The sequence below is a fragment of the Vanessa tameamea genome, chromosome 4, assembly GCF_037043105.1.
Source record: "Vanessa tameamea isolate UH-Manoa-2023 chromosome 4, ilVanTame1 primary haplotype, whole genome shotgun sequence".
Classification (NCBI taxonomy): domain Eukaryota; kingdom Metazoa; phylum Arthropoda; class Insecta; order Lepidoptera; family Nymphalidae; genus Vanessa; species Vanessa tameamea.
Window position 1 is genome coordinate 2597502 of NC_087312.1, and position 17913 is coordinate 2615414.

Sequence of the window (17913 nt, forward strand, 5' to 3'; positions counted from 1 at the left end):
ATATTTTTTAGGAAGTTCGAAACCTATGACAGATTTTGTTTTGATTACATTTCATTGTAAACTGCAAGTAGCTCTACATTTACATCTACATTTGGCGAAAAATGATGAAACCTCTTTTTAATGAAATTTTTAATATCAAATAGTCAACATTAGTGCAGTAAGAATGTTTACGTTTTCATTTTTTTTTCTTATACAACCGTAGCACCGCTCTCTAACCGGCCAGTATATTTTTCCGCTCTCTAAAATTAATTCTTTGTTAAATTGTACTAATATAGTAAATAGCAATCAAGAATACTCATTAATTTTCTGCACATCAATGGCTAGAGCTCTTCAAAGTAAGATCATAAACGATGTTTTTTTTTATATGCAGTCATCGTCCCATAATCACTAGGACAATAATCGGCTTACGCTATTAATATATAAGATTGACGAGTTAGACACAATTGTATTTAAAAAAAAAAAAAAGATTTATCATTCGAATTATGTTTGTATTTCGAATCATGGATTTTAAAACAAAATAATTTATAAAACAATCTAAAACCAGAAGATCGTAACTTGTAAAGAATGAGTGATTAATTTGAGTTACACATTCATTATTCTGTCCTGACACGAGAGTACGCAGAAGCAATTAGTGTTTTACACTGTTCATTTAGGAAGTCTAGTCATCGTCTAACTTTAAAGACAAAAAGCAGCGTCATAACAGATACACGTCGTATATACAGCTTATAACCATCAAAATGCGGACTTAGTCGTTAATGGTGCCTAACTTTGGCAATGAGGCTTAGGTTATGACCTAAATTGCCCTGTTGTATCTGAAAATTAACCGCTCATAGCGGAACTTTGTTTCCTCTGGACTTTAAGAGGGTACAAGATTTGAAATTGTTGTGAGTTTTCAAGGAGCTGAATCGGGTCAAATTAAAGTTGTTGAAAATTATGTTAATAACAACATCAACTTGAATAGTTTAAAATGAAATCAACTTAAAGGATAACGAGGTTTTCATATTACAATCTAAAATTTAAATTCAAATATCGAAACGATTTCATAACTTCAGCACATATTCTCACAGTCTTTTTCAATATCGAATATATCAAAAAATATACTGATATTGCAAAGAGGGCGCTGAGTTTGGTGGAGAATTTCTGAAGCTCCGATATGAGTGGATAAATGGCAGGTATTCATTGTTCTCCATGGTGTTTTCCTTCACAATCGAACACGAACTGAATTAAAAACACGGGTTGAGTACATGAAAATTCAGCTGTCCGCAATATTCGGCCACCTCGACTATAAATCGATACCCGACGCATAAAGTTAAATAATAAATAAATACTGGACAATATCACATACATTACTCGGATCCCAATGTAAGTAGCTAAAGCACTTGTGTTACGGAAAATCAGAAGTAACGACGGTACGACAAACATCCACACCCAAGACAACATAGAAAACTAATGAACTTTTTCTACATCGACTCGGCCGGAAATCGAACCCGGGACCGCGGAGCGGCGTACCCATAAAAACCGGTGTACACACTACTAGAAGGTTATCATTGACCTTTCCTAAATTATTAGTAATCTTTATTTAAACTACTTGGATGATACACAGTACAGAAACAATATGTTTATTTAAAAATATATTTAAGTAATTAAAACAAAAGGAACAAATAATTTTACGAAATTTGAAACCAAATCAAATTAAAATACTGTACACCAATAAACACGAACATAAATCACATTTAAGAAAGATGTACAAGAGGCGACTTTATCGATAAAGTAATCGATAATGTAATCTCTTCCGAGCAACCTTAGGGTAGAGGAAAGACACAGAGGTAATAAAAAGGTTTCAATAAAATCATTCCAATCATTTATGGCTTACTAAAATTTGAGCATAGCAGAAAGTGTATCAAAACACGTGGATCTTGACCGAAGGCCGGTTTAGACAAGGAAGACTTTTACGGAGGTGAGATTTACATGTACCAACGAAAAACTTGGTAAATAATTTTGAGCCCTGAGCTTTGTGCCCATCTCCTCATAACATGACATAGGTACTTCTTTACCTTCTTTGTAAAATTGTAAAAGTTTAACGAACTTTAATTTATTGAAATCGGATGAAGTTACTTTTGCCATTGATAGTAGGAAAACATGCGAGCGAATGGCAGACCGATAATGTTCACTATTAGGTAGATACTGCATTTATTACATTGTATATCATCAATTAGTTCACAATTAATTATTGTATACAGCTCGGGAATTCAATTCCTTAAAAAAAAGTAGACTTTACTTATTATTTATACCAGCTTTAACAGACTTCAGAAAAGGAGTTTTGATAACGTCTGTAATTTCAGAACTACATAATTTATGAACCGATTTAGAAAATTACTAATTTGTACTTTCCATTTAATCCTAGTCAATATCAATGAAGTCATTATTTCTATATTTTTACGAAAAAAATACCTACATACCATAGGGATCAAATTATCTAAATATTTCTCTTCAACCTAAAATACATAAGAGTTGTTAAAAATATTGTTTTCGCGTACAAAACATATTAACGAGCGCTCCCGTTGTAGCTATTCCAAATTTTACATACGCGAAATAATTGCATTAATGTTATTTTCAAACTCGCTCAGTGGTCCGTGGACTTCATCGACGCTTGAGCTAGGGATTGGCGGACGTAATCGCGTTATCAATTGCATGCGTCAAAAAATAAACTACAGAAGTCTCAATAAATATAAAAACAAATATATGATTAATTTAAGGCTATTTGACTTTATGTTTGCAATTACGGATGTAATATTATATGTAAGTACCGTCAAAAATCCTCGCTTGATGTTAAATATTTCGATTCAGAAGACACAGATGCGGTAACTTTTTTTGGGACGAAGTTCTTTTCGCGGCTTACTATGAAAACGACCTTTCCCCCCTCTTTCTCTCCCTCTCTTTCTATTTTATACGGTTTTATCCAATATAATTAAAAGTTATTTTGCTGTTAACGTTTTAATTAACTCGAGATATTAAATAACAATTTTATTTATTGTCATTGAATTACTCTGAAGCTTTGTTTAGTTATTTTATTGTGTTTGTTATTTGATACATAATACATAGCGAAAATTCGACCTTTAATTGCAACCGGGTGTCTCACGACACCTCTCTTTTTGAATATGTTAATCGCAATGAGGGTGACTTAACAATTGTAACTGGTGAAATATCTATCACCTCTAAATGAAATATATGTAGCTGTATCAGCTAACTTACACGAATACACAACCACTGCAGCCGTATTCAACAATAAAGTTACAAAGCTAACGGTATAGGAAACAGGAGTTCGGTAGCTTCCGTGACTAAAACCTATCAGGGAAATGCTATTGCTTGCGTAACGAACATTAGACGCGTCATCAATAATAATACACATTTACGTCTATAAAACGTAAATTATACTTTTTCAGGAATGCAAGTTAACATTTTGTTATACATTCTAGTTTTTCCATAATAACTGGCATTCGTAAAAAAAAAACAAAACAATATTTTATTATTTTTATTGATTAGATTAATCACATGTGTTTAATTACTTATTTGGGAATATAACTATAATGTCTGGTATTTCGAAAATTACAGTATATTTTTGGCTCAATGGCTTATAGTTAAAAAAAAATAATACTTTTCAAAAGAGCAGAATAACATAAGATTTAAAAACAAAACTACATCACGTCTAAAAAACAGGAATCCTAGTTAGAAGTTAGAAATACAAGTGTGACGCACGTGTCTCAGCGCATCGTAATTTAACACTAGACTGCTAAAAGCTAATTGAAATATCTAATAATACTCCACGTTCCGATTCAGATTGACAGTTTTCTTTGTAAGCGATACTATTTTAACGCTACAGCGTCATAGTTCATAGGATTTCTTAGGGAACTGTGATGGACGTATAAAAATAAAATTATTCAGACATTTAACATTTAAGGCGGGGCGGAAAATTCGGATTTCTTATCAAAAAAGGATATTTGCAAATTGAGTAGAAGCTACGTTGGTTCGGCGTCACTCGTGTGACACAAAAACAGCAAAACTTAAATAAAAAAACTGCTTTAGCGCACCAATGTTGCCCAATGACAATATTAAAAATAAATAGACCATTTGTAATAGATACTACAGATTTGATTTGAAACTGTAAAACCTCTCTAGTAAGTGGTTGACTATTAATGCATATTATTTAAAGCGTTATTCGACGGATTCTAACAAAAAATAACCGTTGAATTATTTTCCTAGTGGTATTTAAATAAAACAAATACAACAACCAATCGAGGCTTCAACATTCAAAGGCTTATGACGTCAGTTTGGACAGGTTTATTTATATAAACCGTAATCCTAAGACCTGTCAAGAATTAGTAGGCTTTTCGAACACTGTATCGGGATAGGTGATTTATTTTGCTTCCATTGCTATAAGAAATGCTTGTGTTTGCTAAAGCAATATATAAACCTTAATTTATAAGATCAGGAGTACAAGAATTTTATGCAATAATTATTCCTAGTGTTCTCTTCTATCAAGAATTCATTGGGAATTCGATGGTAATTAATCATAATTGAATTAGATGCCTGTAATCTGTAAATTTTAAAAGACTCTAAGTTTAATTTTAAAAGGATCTAATTTTACTTGGAAGTAGAACTTTGTCCGTGTAGGTACCACCCAATCAGATATTATACCGCCAAACAGCAATACTTGTACTTGTACTAATAGCGTTGTATTCCGGTTTGAAGGATGAGTAAGCCAGTGTTATTTTAGGCACAAGGGACATAACATCTTAGCTCCCAATGTTAGTGGCACATTGCCGATGTAAGGAATTTTTAATATTTTTTATAGCTATTGGCGGTGGGGACCACTTACCATCAAGTGCCAGTCCGCCTACTTATACAATAAAAAAATACTAATGAATGGATTTAGTTATCACATACTACATATTAGTAATAAATTAAGAAGAAAAAAATAACTCTATCGCATCCAATCACTAAAATCTAAATATTATTTATCCAGAATCGCCATTTACGTCAGTAAAATATAAAAATATCACTTACTGTAACAGCAAATTTAAACATAGATAAAAAAGTTCTACGTAGAATTCTTGAAAAATACGATCTAGCAATAAAATGTCCCTATCTTAATCTAACCCTTTCTTTGAGACTGACGAAAAACATGTCATGAAAAACACTATATATCGCGTGACAGACGTACGTAAGGCGCTTTGAGACCGATAAACTATTTGATATTCGAGAAATATTAAATATTTATTGTGCCTTCATATGTAAGAATTTAAGGAGACAGATGTTATTTTACATCAATTCTATTTTTACAATGTTCAGTTATATTTTGCGTTACTTTTCAGTGAATGCAATTAGGTTAGACAAATTCTTCAACGCCTTGAGAATGTATCATTTTACATTTTACTTATATTTTAATAATTTTGCTCAAGTGTAATTGACGTGAGAAATATATCACACGTAACATATTATTTATTATCAACTTTCTTTCATTTTGGTCTTTAGATGTGGGCGATATTAGCCAGAAAGTTACTACGAGCAAGGGCATCAAGGTGTTCTGAAATCGACTTTGTCACCAAACTGCCTATCTTCAGGTATCATATTCGTAGTACTTAGTTGCACACATTTTGATAAGCGATTGTATGTTTGAGATACACCATATAAGGTGCATTATGAACCTAGAAATAGTTCATATTTTTGGTTTAATTTTGATCGGAATCGAAATTTAACGGGATAATGCTTTTCATGATTACTACCATTCCATGCAGATATAATTGGTGTGTAATTACTTTTTGATTTAACTCATTATATTGTACTACTTTACTTTTTATGTAATGTGTATTTATGATAAATATTTATGCTCTAGTAACTTTCATAATTATTAATTTGTCATGTACGTGATTACCGAAAATTTGGGCATATTACTAGAGCTATTTCAAGTTCTAATAAACTCAAAATTCGCCACAAAAGACTAGCGTGAAATAAAAATCTAAAATAATACGACCAAGTATGCGACTTACGCACAGTAAGTCTGTCTAAACATGACAAACTTTCTAGATTCTTACAACTCTCTTTATGAATAACGAAAAATGTTGAGCAAGAGGACTACACAAGACAAGATACTACAATTGAAACCAGTTGCATTATTATTAAAATCCTTATAATTTTTTTTTTTCATGTATAATTTCATTATATTAAGTATATTCAGAATTTGAAACTGATAACCTAATTGATGACAAAGTATTGTTATTGAAATGAACAAATTAATTGAATGAATTTACCAAATTTAACAACAGTAATAAAATAGTATCGGTGTTATGATACTCTTTTTCATACGTGCTACAGGAAAATTAAATTGTGTAATAATGTTATACAGATGATATTACAGTTCTGATATATTAATTTAATACGAACAAAAGAGGCTTTAGCAACATATCACGTGTTCATTTCATCATATTTTTGTCCAAAACTTAAATTCAACTCTTAATTTGAATTTGTAATTTTGTTTAACCGACTTCAATTTATTTCTGCTTTGCATAAAAGCAACGGCTGGTACAAAGGACTAACAAAATGAAATCATTACGTTTTAATATCGTTGATCACAGTAACTTTAGCGCTTTAAGGCTTAATCCTGAATGTTAATCCCGCATTGACCTAAAAATTACTCTATTTATAGTGAAAAATTTAAACTTTGCCGTTGGTTATCTGTAATAGCTGAAAATATGATTAATACTAATACTTGATTCGATTTTTAAACATATAACACCTCCTTTTATTGTCTCCACGGGTGACAGGAGCTGGTACATGTTTCATCCAGGGAATTGGAATTGCGTTACGTGAAAATGCTACTAGAATTTTGATAACGTTCCACGCAGTCATAATTCATATAGTAATTCCTAATATAATAATGTGATGTTAATATTTATCCTGTTACTTAAATTATTTTTTGTAATATAAAGGTTTCATGGTTTATGTGTAATAGTATTGACCTGAATAATGCGGTGGAACCTAGACAAAGACTATTTTATGAGGCACTATTGGTAATCAATAAATTCTGAATTAAATATTACTGTTTTTGTACACATTAACGTTAATAATGATTACGATATAAAAATACATTAAGCAAAACGTTATTCAAATTCAAACGGCCTTTATTTCTGATACTGTACATGTATGTCTATGCAATTAATTTTCCTAGTAATACCATCGTTTATTTATTCTATATAAATTATAATTATCAGAATATATCAAATTAATTTCCCTTGTTTGCAATATTAATTATAAGCGACCCGCTCCGGCTTCGCTCGGGTGTCATTTATTAATAAACAAAAAACCTTTTTATAATCGGATCCTTAGTTCCGGAGATTAGCCCCTACATACAAATAAACAAATTTTACCTCTGTATAATATGAGTATAGATTAAATTAAATCGTAATTATTATTATTATTATACATGCGAAAGTGTGTTTGTTTATTTGTTTATTACCTCTACAGGGTACAGAAAACGTCCATAGGTCATCCCCTCCACATTACAACGCTTAGCCTTAAATTTGCCGGATGTTTTGACCGTGTTTTGATAATTGGATCCTATTTCAAGCCAATAGTAATTTATATTATAAGGGCATTCATTAAAATATTATATGAACACTTTGATTGGAGATTCTATTTCTTTTAATTTTTTTTACAGTCTGTAATAAAACTTGACATAAGCATCTTTTAAAAAGGTTTTATCGTATTTAATCAGGCTACTCCAATGCGCATTGGTGACGTTAAAGTTTCGCGATACATGAATAATTTGTTACGAAGTTTTCCATCAGCGTGGTGGCAAGACACTAATTAGTTAGTAATTATTTGGCAACCCATGACATTTTTTTTATGATTTCGGTAGGCAGACGAGCAAATGGGTCACCTGATGGTAAGTGGTCACCACCGCTCATAGACAATGGCGTTGTAAGAAATATTAACAATTCCTTACATCACCAATGCGCCACCAACCTTGGGAACTAGGATGTTACGTCCCTTTTGTCTGTAGTTACACTGGCTAACTCACCCTTCAAACCGAAACACAACAATACTGAGTACTGCTATTAGGCGGTAGAATATCTGATGAGTGGGTGTTACCTACCCAAATTCCCTTAAGCTCTTCGTATTTTAACAACTGGACCATTTCGACTCCGAAAGACAAGACTTTACAAAACACAACAGATTGGGATTTCATTATTGCTACACCGTATTATTATGGCTTATATTTATAAGATTCATTAAATTTAATATTTTTTAAACAAACAATGAGTAGAACTGAGAGTCTCGCTGGATAATAGTACAGGTTGACTTCGTCCAGCAGCGGGATTTAGTTTATTTCGTACAGAAACCCAAAACACCAATACTGAACCATTGCAGGGATTACTTACTGGTCGGCTAGCAATTGATCAAGCTAGCGTACAATAAGCAATAGTTTAAACTTCACGTAGCAAACAGCCGTAAAAGATTTTTAAAATGGAACAACTGCACTTGAAAAATGAAACTCCATTAAATAGCGAGTAAGCGGTCTGAAAAATTGCGAAATAGGATGCTCAGGAATAAAAGTAAACATAATTAAAATTCTTGAGCATATTCTCTTGGAACGTTGTTGAGCGTTGTTCCAGTAGAAATGACTGACGAGTGAGGCTCATTCACATTTCATATATTTAATTATGATGTGCATTCTGAGATGTTATATAATACCTAACTATTGAATACGGTACGGGCCTGTGGGATGTGGAAATTCGAATTTGGAACTCTTGATAACCATTTACCAGGAGAATTTAAGTCATGTTGATCCTGAGTATATCTCATTACCATACTAAGTTTCATTTTAATTTAAGCACGGGCTGTGTTTAATAATTAAGTTTTAAAGGTATTATCAATTGTTTTGATTTTGGATATTGCTTTTTAAAAATATTGCGAGTGTCCTATTTTTAACAGTAACATTTCTATAAAATCAAATATTTGGTTGCACTTTAATTTTGTAAATAATTACAAGATTATTTATAGAAAAATGATTTGAATAGTATTGATTTATTATGAAGGAAATATATCAATCTGAAATAGATATGTATTATAAATGTTCAAGTGAACTAAGGCTTCAAGAAACCTAAGAAATAAGTTCTGATCTCCCACTGTAGGGGATGCTCTTTAATAATTATTGTAATAAAATAGTATTAAGGTCACAATTTATTTACCAGTGTATTAAGATTGTATCATTTGATACGTAAAGCCATAATAGTTTTACGGGATTGACGATGTTTCCTTCAGTAAATATTATTAAGTATAACAAGAATACGACTGATTCCTACTGTGATATCCTTATGTGAGAAGGTCTAGAACACGTGACCCTATGACATAACCTAAAGGTGAAGATTCCGGGTTCAAACTTGGGTAAGCACCACTGATTTAAAAATATATTTCGTACTCGACGATGAAGGAAAACTTCTTCACGAAATCTGAAAGTGTCGTAAAGCACCTATCTACTTACTCCAGCAGTGGCATATTCATAAAACATAATCATATAAATAAATATCTGCAATATCCGAACCCTAAAGATCATCGCGTGGAAAGCCAAGCGAGTTGGTATAATTAGTTTTCAAAGGCGCTCAGCATATTCATACGAGCTGAATGAGTTCGTGCGAACGCATTGTCTGGGTAAAAGTTACTTGATGTATATTTACATACTTTATAGCTTGTACAAAACTTTACATAGATTAAATCTTTGAGTGAATAAAACGATTACATAGTGTAAAACAAAAAGAACATAGCTGTTTGCCCATAGTATTGAGTTTATCTTGATAAGCAGCATTTGGTTAAGTTTTATTTTTCACAGAATACTAATTGTGTTAAGTCTCGATTCCCATAATAGCACAATTGACAACGTCACGAAACATGAGAACATGGGGGACTGAGTTACGCTATTTATCTTATCTTTTATTTAAATTATATTCCCGTAATACCCACTAGTGTGACATCAGAGGCGACCTTTGTATGTTAAAATTTAACAAAATATGAAATATTTATAAATAATATTATTTTTTCACTAGCTTGCCGTTGTCTTAGAGTGGAAAAGACGGATCAGCAAACGCAGCGCAGGGCCAATGTCCTAGAGGAATCCATTCAGGTGAATCGATGACCTGATGGTGGCCGTTCCTGAATGGATGAGTAAGGCGGAAAACCAGAAACTTCAACACACCTCGTGAGATACATTCATGAGTGAATCATATATAGCCCATGGACAGTATTTTTTTTTTCGAAAAATTTAATTTTTATTTTAACAAATCGTGTTTTCAGTTTATTATACTACATAATTAAATAAATTCAGTAACTCAGCTCAGTAAACACGCATGTGTATAAAGTCATAAATTTGATTACATTTAATCATATACGAACGTAAATTATGTAAGGCCGTCGTTTCGTTCGCAATATCACACCCGGTAATTATTTCATACAACTTACAAGCGATAAGCGGTTTAAACAAAATTATAGACGAATAAAAATAAATTGTTTTTATAGAAACTTCGTCGATCTGATGGCATTTAAGGATTTTGTAATAGAGCAATAACTGCAATGGCTTGCTGCCAGAAGGTATTCTATTATTTCGTTAGAGCTTGTCGTTGTGAGCGTTGTCTTTTCGTCTGGTTGGATACATCTGTTAAGTGCTCTAATTGTTAACAAATTAAAATTATTGAACAATTTTGTATGTTAAACGCCACGTTCTCATAAAATAAAGTTCTCAATAGCGGTAACAATCAAATTTTTACACGAAATCTATAAATTTTAATCTAACAGCAAACATCAATACTTTTTATTACTATTATATATACATACAAAGATGCTGATGATACGCATATAAACCAGATAAAAGAACACAAAGAAATTTTATCAATGTTGGTGCGACTTAAAAGAAAGTCTTTAAAATTTTTAACTTTTATTTTTTGGGAGTCACAGTGTGTACGGAGACTGATCTCTTTATAACTCACCGTTAGGTAGCTCATTTGCTAGTATGTTTTATAGATATTGCTTTCCGTCTTATTTTTATTTAGTAAAGGGTAATTTAGTAAAAGTAATTTCATTTTTCGCCCGGTGGATTGGAATCGAGGTTTAACGAGGTAATACTGCTAACATCATTGACAATATAATCGCGTTTATGATTTTGTGATAATTTAATGTCACGATATATTTTTCATTTTTCGGAATACCAGGTTAACACCAAAATTTAACGTTACCACGAATTTACTTAAATTATCTAGTAAATATGTTTTAAAGTGATACGATGGCAGTTATTTTATGTTTTGATTATGGAAGATATTGTCGTTTTTATAATGTAGTTTCAACAACCATTCCTAATGCAAACAAAATTTGCAAAAGTATAAATTTTACATGTAGACAAATCCTTAGTAGGCCTTTTCTATAGTAATAAAAATGACAGAACCTTGAGTGGCAAAATTACTATATTTTTACCGCCTAATATTTCAATCCCTAATGTAGCATATTACATTAAAAAAAGAGCGCGATCGCCTGTCATGGCGGCTTGGGTTTACTTTTTGGCGCGAAGTTTCGGTGCTTTGGACATATAAATTCTGAGTCATAGAAAATGTACCCGTTTAGTTGGTTTTCGTTTTTAATTATTATTAATTTAAAGTAATTAATGCTATTTTTGATTGTTTTTCTTTCCCGATCTGAAATTATACATACATAAGTATATATATATATCCGTTTTCCTCTCTCCGCCTTATATTTGGACTGGACAACGAAATAAGCTGCACTAAAACGCAGACTTGCGGTAAAAGCCGCGTTTACAGACTGAAATGAAATATCCATTTCTAATTCTAACGAAACGTATCCAATCCCGGAACTCACGAGTTCATTACCACGGTTCATGTAGTAATTTCAGATTCAGATATATCAATAATATAAATATAAAAAATAAACTTTAATTTATTGCATGTAGTACAAGGAGTTCTTTTTAGTTATTTATACAAGGTCGTATTGTCTGCAGCACTAAAAACGTGTACAAAATTTTAACGCAATAGGTTTAAGGGATAGGAGATTTAATACATTTTTAAGATTGACCTACACACAGGTGACACAATACACAATAGGTGAAGTTAAATGAAGGCTTTTCAAAACTATGTTTTTCTTTACATTTATATCATTAAACGTTGTTATATTTTTTTATAATAAACTATTAAGATATAAGGTTTACAGAATTTAGTTGCATGGAGGAGTACAAACCGAATCCGAGATGGCCCAGTGGTTAGAACGCGTGCATCTTAACCGATGATTTCGGGTTCAAACCCAGGCAGGCACCACTGAATTTTCATGTGCTTAATTTGTGTTTATAATTCATCTCGTGCTCGGCGGTGAAGGAAAACATCGTGAGGAAACCTGCATGTGTCTAATTTCAACGAAATTCTGCCACATGTGTATTCCACCAACCCGCATTGGAGCAGCGTGGTGGAATATGCTCCATACCTTCTTCTCAAACGGAGAGGAGGCCTTAGCCCAGCAGTGGGAAATTTACAGGCTGTTTATGTTATGTTATGTTTATGGAGGAGTACAACGGGTACAATAAGATCTTAATCCCCGGATATCGCCTGTGTTCAGGTCAACCCAAAACTTCAATTTTAAACGACAATAATTTTATTATGTATCCATAATATCACTCCGAATATTTTTCTGAGTATAATTAACAATAATTTTTTTAATATTTTACAGATTTATTTATGTATCAACTAAAATTCAATAAAATCTTATATCGAATAAGAATTTTTAAATGAAAAATCAAATAAACCGTTTAGTTAGTTATTACAAAATTCTGTGTTCATAAAATGTGAAAATTCTAATAACATATCAAAATTTACTTATACAACATTATTTAGGTCAAAGCTAATAGAATTTTCTAATATTGCTTCTTATAAGTCTTATCAACCAAACTCGTAGATAAGTACGACTGAAATACATCGACACAGAACATAAAATCGCTGATAGTGATTACAATACAAGTATGACCTTTTATCGTATAGATTTCCAATGCTGTAAGGGCTGCTGTTTTATTACAACGTCTAACACGTTAAAATCAGATAATGCGTTAAAGTTATAACTTTTATATAAAATTTACATCCATTTTAACAAAACGGGAAGATATACAAAAAAATATGTTCAGCTCTGATTTTTTTTTCGGCTGCAAAATCGTTACCTGAAACAAAAAATACAATGTTTGGTTAAAAAAATATTTTATATATTGGTTTTCATATTTTTAATAATAATACATTTATTTTTTTAATTTTCGGGTTTTTAATAAAGGAAACATACAATTAGTACAATACAGTAATCGATAAAATATAATCGAGTTTAACTTAGGGCCATTGCCATCCTCTCCTACCACAAGCTTTACGCTTTATAGTAGGGATATTTACTCCCCTTTAGTAATATAAGTAATTCCAAAAACGAGGATTGCTACTCAATACTCAAAACAAATATTGTATTAATCCGAAAATTTCAATTTCATGTCATCCGTAAATTCCTTTACCATTTACTGATATTACAACAATAATAAAATATGAGGCGAAGAGAAAATCGAAATGTACGTCCAATACAATAAAATAGCATCGTGTCAGCTTTGTTCGGAGATATTGGATGACAGATAACGCTATTTCAGCTATTTCACAACTTAGCTTCCCAGTTCAAGCTGCACCAAGTATTAGATACGTAACACTAGAACCCAGACACCATGCTCGAAAATATATTATCCTAAAACTTGAGCGAAAATACATAGAATTATGTACAATAGTAAACAGTGGTTAGCGGTTGGGTTCGTTAGATTAGATATGTTGATCATGATAATTACTGTTGAGGGCATATTATAATGTCTGTAAATCTATATATTCTTCCAGTCATAATTCGAGAAAATAGCTGGAGTGAAAGAAGTTCAGGTACTTGCCCAGACATGAGATTGTAAATAGTTCCAAAGTTAAAATTCTGGACTTCTACTTAGAATTTCTAGACGGAGAAATTCAATAACTTTTTACTAATCCAAACTGGAGACTGAATACAGAACCTGAAACCTGCGCCTGGACCAAGAGTCAGTAAATTGAAATCTTTAAAACTAGAAAATAATAAAGATACCAATTGAATTGTGGTAATTTATAAAAATGTCGTCTAAAATATTCAGTTTTGCATCAACTTACAATGGCTTAATGGTTACAATGGCTGCAATGGACAATTCATTGTATTTGTATGATTTGTCCGTATAATTTGAAAATTTTTAAAGTAGAATTGCAAAATGTTTAGTTAAATTTAGTATAAAATGGCACTCTAGATAAAGATAAAGCAATTTCAACTAGTAACCACTAGAGCTGCGAGAAACGATCAAAAACTACTTGAGACAAATGAAGGCTCAGACGGACTGACTTGAAATAAATAGAACGATAAAATTTCACAAAAGACTGAAGGAAAACATTCCTTATTAAAAAATATATGATTAAAATGAGCATATTTGCGAATTTGCGGAAAAACAATTGACGTTTTCGAAAGGAGCGATGAAATACATTTAAAGGTTGATGAGCGATTGAAAACATTACTTTGCGTTACGTTAAAAATGAATATTCTCTTCAAATTTCAAGTTCCTGTATATGTATACGATTAGGCTGTGTAGTCAGTTATTTATATATCAGCAGCGTTAACAGGCTTAATACATAAGTCTAAAGCATAATACAATTTATTCGTCTTAGATATTATATTCGTATTACGTTTGCGTCCATAACTTATTCCAGTATTATATTAATAATAAAATTCCAGAGTTTCGTTTCAACGATTAAAGGAAATTCGTTCCGTGTCCGATGTTACTCAAACTTTTCGCGATAGAGGTGGCAACTTTAAATAATAGCTTCATATTCTTTGTTTATTGATATAAAATATTGGAAAACTTTATAAATTTCAAACATCTACAAATAGAGGCACGAAAATTCAATGTAAATTCAGAACCTAAGTAATATTTAAGTAGAAAACTTGTTTATAGTTGCGAATCATCCTAACATCTAATAATTAATGGTGAAAATTTAATTTTAGTTTATTGTTTATCTTCAGTAACCGTGGTTACTCTAACACATTTTATAATTTAATTCTGAACTGTATTTTCTTTGAACAATTTTCAATACTATTCGTGAAAATTTAATCTAAATAATTCATGTTTATTTCAATCTACTCGTATACTATTATAAAAATTCGAAAGTAGCTCTTTCTGTTACCTCTATCCGCTCAACAGATTTAGATAAAATTGGAGATAGGTTGAGTTCCGGGGAAAGACATAGGCTTTTCTAATTCGCCCCTCGAGGGGGTTAATTGGGGCGGGGGGGCGTGTTTGTGTGCTGTAGGTAAAGTTTTATAAATTTCGCACGAATAAAGGCGCAGGTTCAGCTAGTATGAGAATAATTAATCACTTTTCACCTGCAAACCTACTTGATGACTAGCTGCTAGATAAGTCGAAACTGTATATACGCGAACGCAAAACAGAAAATACAATTTTTCACTCATTTACTGAAAGACAAGTAGAAAACGGAGTGCGAAAAATATATTTAAGTACAGTAAAGTTCGTAGATACGTTTGGTTTGGAAATATTAAGCATATGTCCTAAGCAGGAAGGATCAAAATGTTATGTTCCCTTTAGTCGTGTACACAAAACATATTTTTTCCATTATTTAGCGCATTCGTGTCGGTGGGTAGTTGAAATTCGTATTTTTACGAGCAAGGCGGCTCGACGCCTCTGAATTTTATGCCTTAAATGTTAACGAATGTTGATGCTATGAATTTCCAAGAAATTATTTGGTTTCGAGTTTTGTTATAATGAATTTATTCAACATCATTCATACAATCATTTCTTTTTATGTTTTTATCACTTCATGTTTATTTCAAGCGAAAAACCTGCTTTAAGGAGTTCTGGAATATTTTTGGAATGAATTTTTCCTTATCTCACGTTACACTCAATACGAAATATGAGTTAGACTTTACACGTCACGATAGTTTTGATTTATTATTAATATGTTTGTTTGAGTACTACACAAGTTTGAGCACTGTAGGTGCTATGAGTGGTCCTGTAGGTATTCGTTTTTTTTTTTATATATTATTAATTTGATTTAAATACTGTTAAACGTTTCTTTATTATTAATTTATTTCATTGTGTCTGTTAAGTCCAAACGGAGATCGTAAGACACATCACGTTATCTTTTTTGTTTCAACAAATTGGTAAAAATAGTTTTTACGAATATTAAATAACCGTTTTAATAAATTACAGCGTTGGAATTTTCTAAATAAGGTTCAATGATATACATGCGTTCCATTGTTTAGAACTTCAACGAACAGCGTAGGCGAAGTTGCTCTGAAACATAAAAGCTTTTTGTCTGCACGATTTCTTGATAACAATGGCTTCTTACAGGGAATTAAATGAAGCTATCAACTTATTTCAAGAACTACTACAAACAATACTTTACAAGCATCGTGTCTTTGTAAATATATCTTGTAAAGTATAAAAAAATATAATATATTGCATTATTTTCAAATAATATTGGTGAAGTATCGACTTGTATGTGTGGGATATGTCATCTATTACCGTTAAAGAGAAGATTTGGAGCTTATTCCACCAAGCTGTTCCAACTCGGATTGCTGGATTATAAGCGATTTATCTTTAATATGATACTTCACGTAAATGATTTTCAATCTACGGTTATTTGAATATTCACAAATATATGTACACTGATCAGTATACATAGATGTTACATAAAAACGATTTATTTAACAAGGCTCGCTGAAATAAATAAAAATACTTCTTTCTTTCATAAAAATAATTCAATTTTATTTTAAGTCTTAAGCAATTTACCTCAAACCGAATGGAAGTTGGGACACAAATTTTACTAGACCCATTAATATCAATCGACTGACGTATAATACAAAATTGCTTAAGGTAATTGAGGGAATAAAATAGAAATGTATAATCTGCGGAATTCTTATACAATACGCTCTAAAAATATCAATTTTGTTGCGATGGTCACTGGGAAATTTAACCACCTGATTAGTACAGATCTTAAACGAAGAATGCTCGTTCAAATCGGGTAAGCGCCACAAGATAAATTGTTGCACAAATTTCACACGGTCTGGTATCAATATATGAATGATATTAGTCAACTGAAATGAGATTCAGAACTATTATTTGAAGTTGCCTTTCTAGGGTCTTGGGCAGAAATTTACAAGATCACCAGTACTATTGTGTATCTCACTTCGTATCTCACTCTTGTAAAGTTTAAAGCCGACTTACAAAGATACTATCTCTTAATCGCTATAGCCTTGAAATGTTTCAAGATTTATTGTATACAATTTCAATGCCGTAAATGACTTTCTGACATTTCAAGATCCTGTTTTGAAGTGAGCTTTAAATTCCCTCTTTCATATCCAAAGTGGAATTGTGTATTACTTATTAATGAGTTCGATTGAACCACGAATTTGAATCATAATTAGCAAGCTAATAAAAGCTAAATCGGAACAGTTATATTGAGAACAATATGTCACACATAAAATAAATTTTATATAAAATAGGATCAAAACAATTCAGTTTTGGTCTTTACACACGGATGGAAATTAAAGAATCGGCACAGCGCTGGTATTGGATTTGGTGACATTTATTTCACAACTGAATTGATAAAATTTTACGTTTCGTTTATTCTCTTATTATTATTTGTGACAAAAATAATAAGTGTAAACAATTTTACAATTGGTTAGAAGCTGACTTTATTTGAACAAGAGAAACGACTTTTGTGACGTATTATATTTTTATTGTAAATTATAATTTTAGAATGAGCCACAATT

The 17913-nt window shown here is 31.5% G+C and overlaps 2 protein-coding genes across 4 annotated transcripts in view; both read right to left on the reverse strand.

The window, feature by feature from the left end:
• The window catches only part of LOC113395415 (pseudouridylate synthase RPUSD2-like), a 405111-nt gene that overhangs the window by 344770 nt on the left and 42428 nt on the right, over positions 1-17913 (reverse strand). The gene's annotated exons all lie outside the window — the stretch shown is intronic.
• LOC113395392 (lysosomal thioesterase PPT2 homolog) overlaps positions 1-17913 on the reverse strand; it is a 266083-nt gene that overhangs the window by 946 nt on the left and 247224 nt on the right. The window lies entirely within an intron of this gene.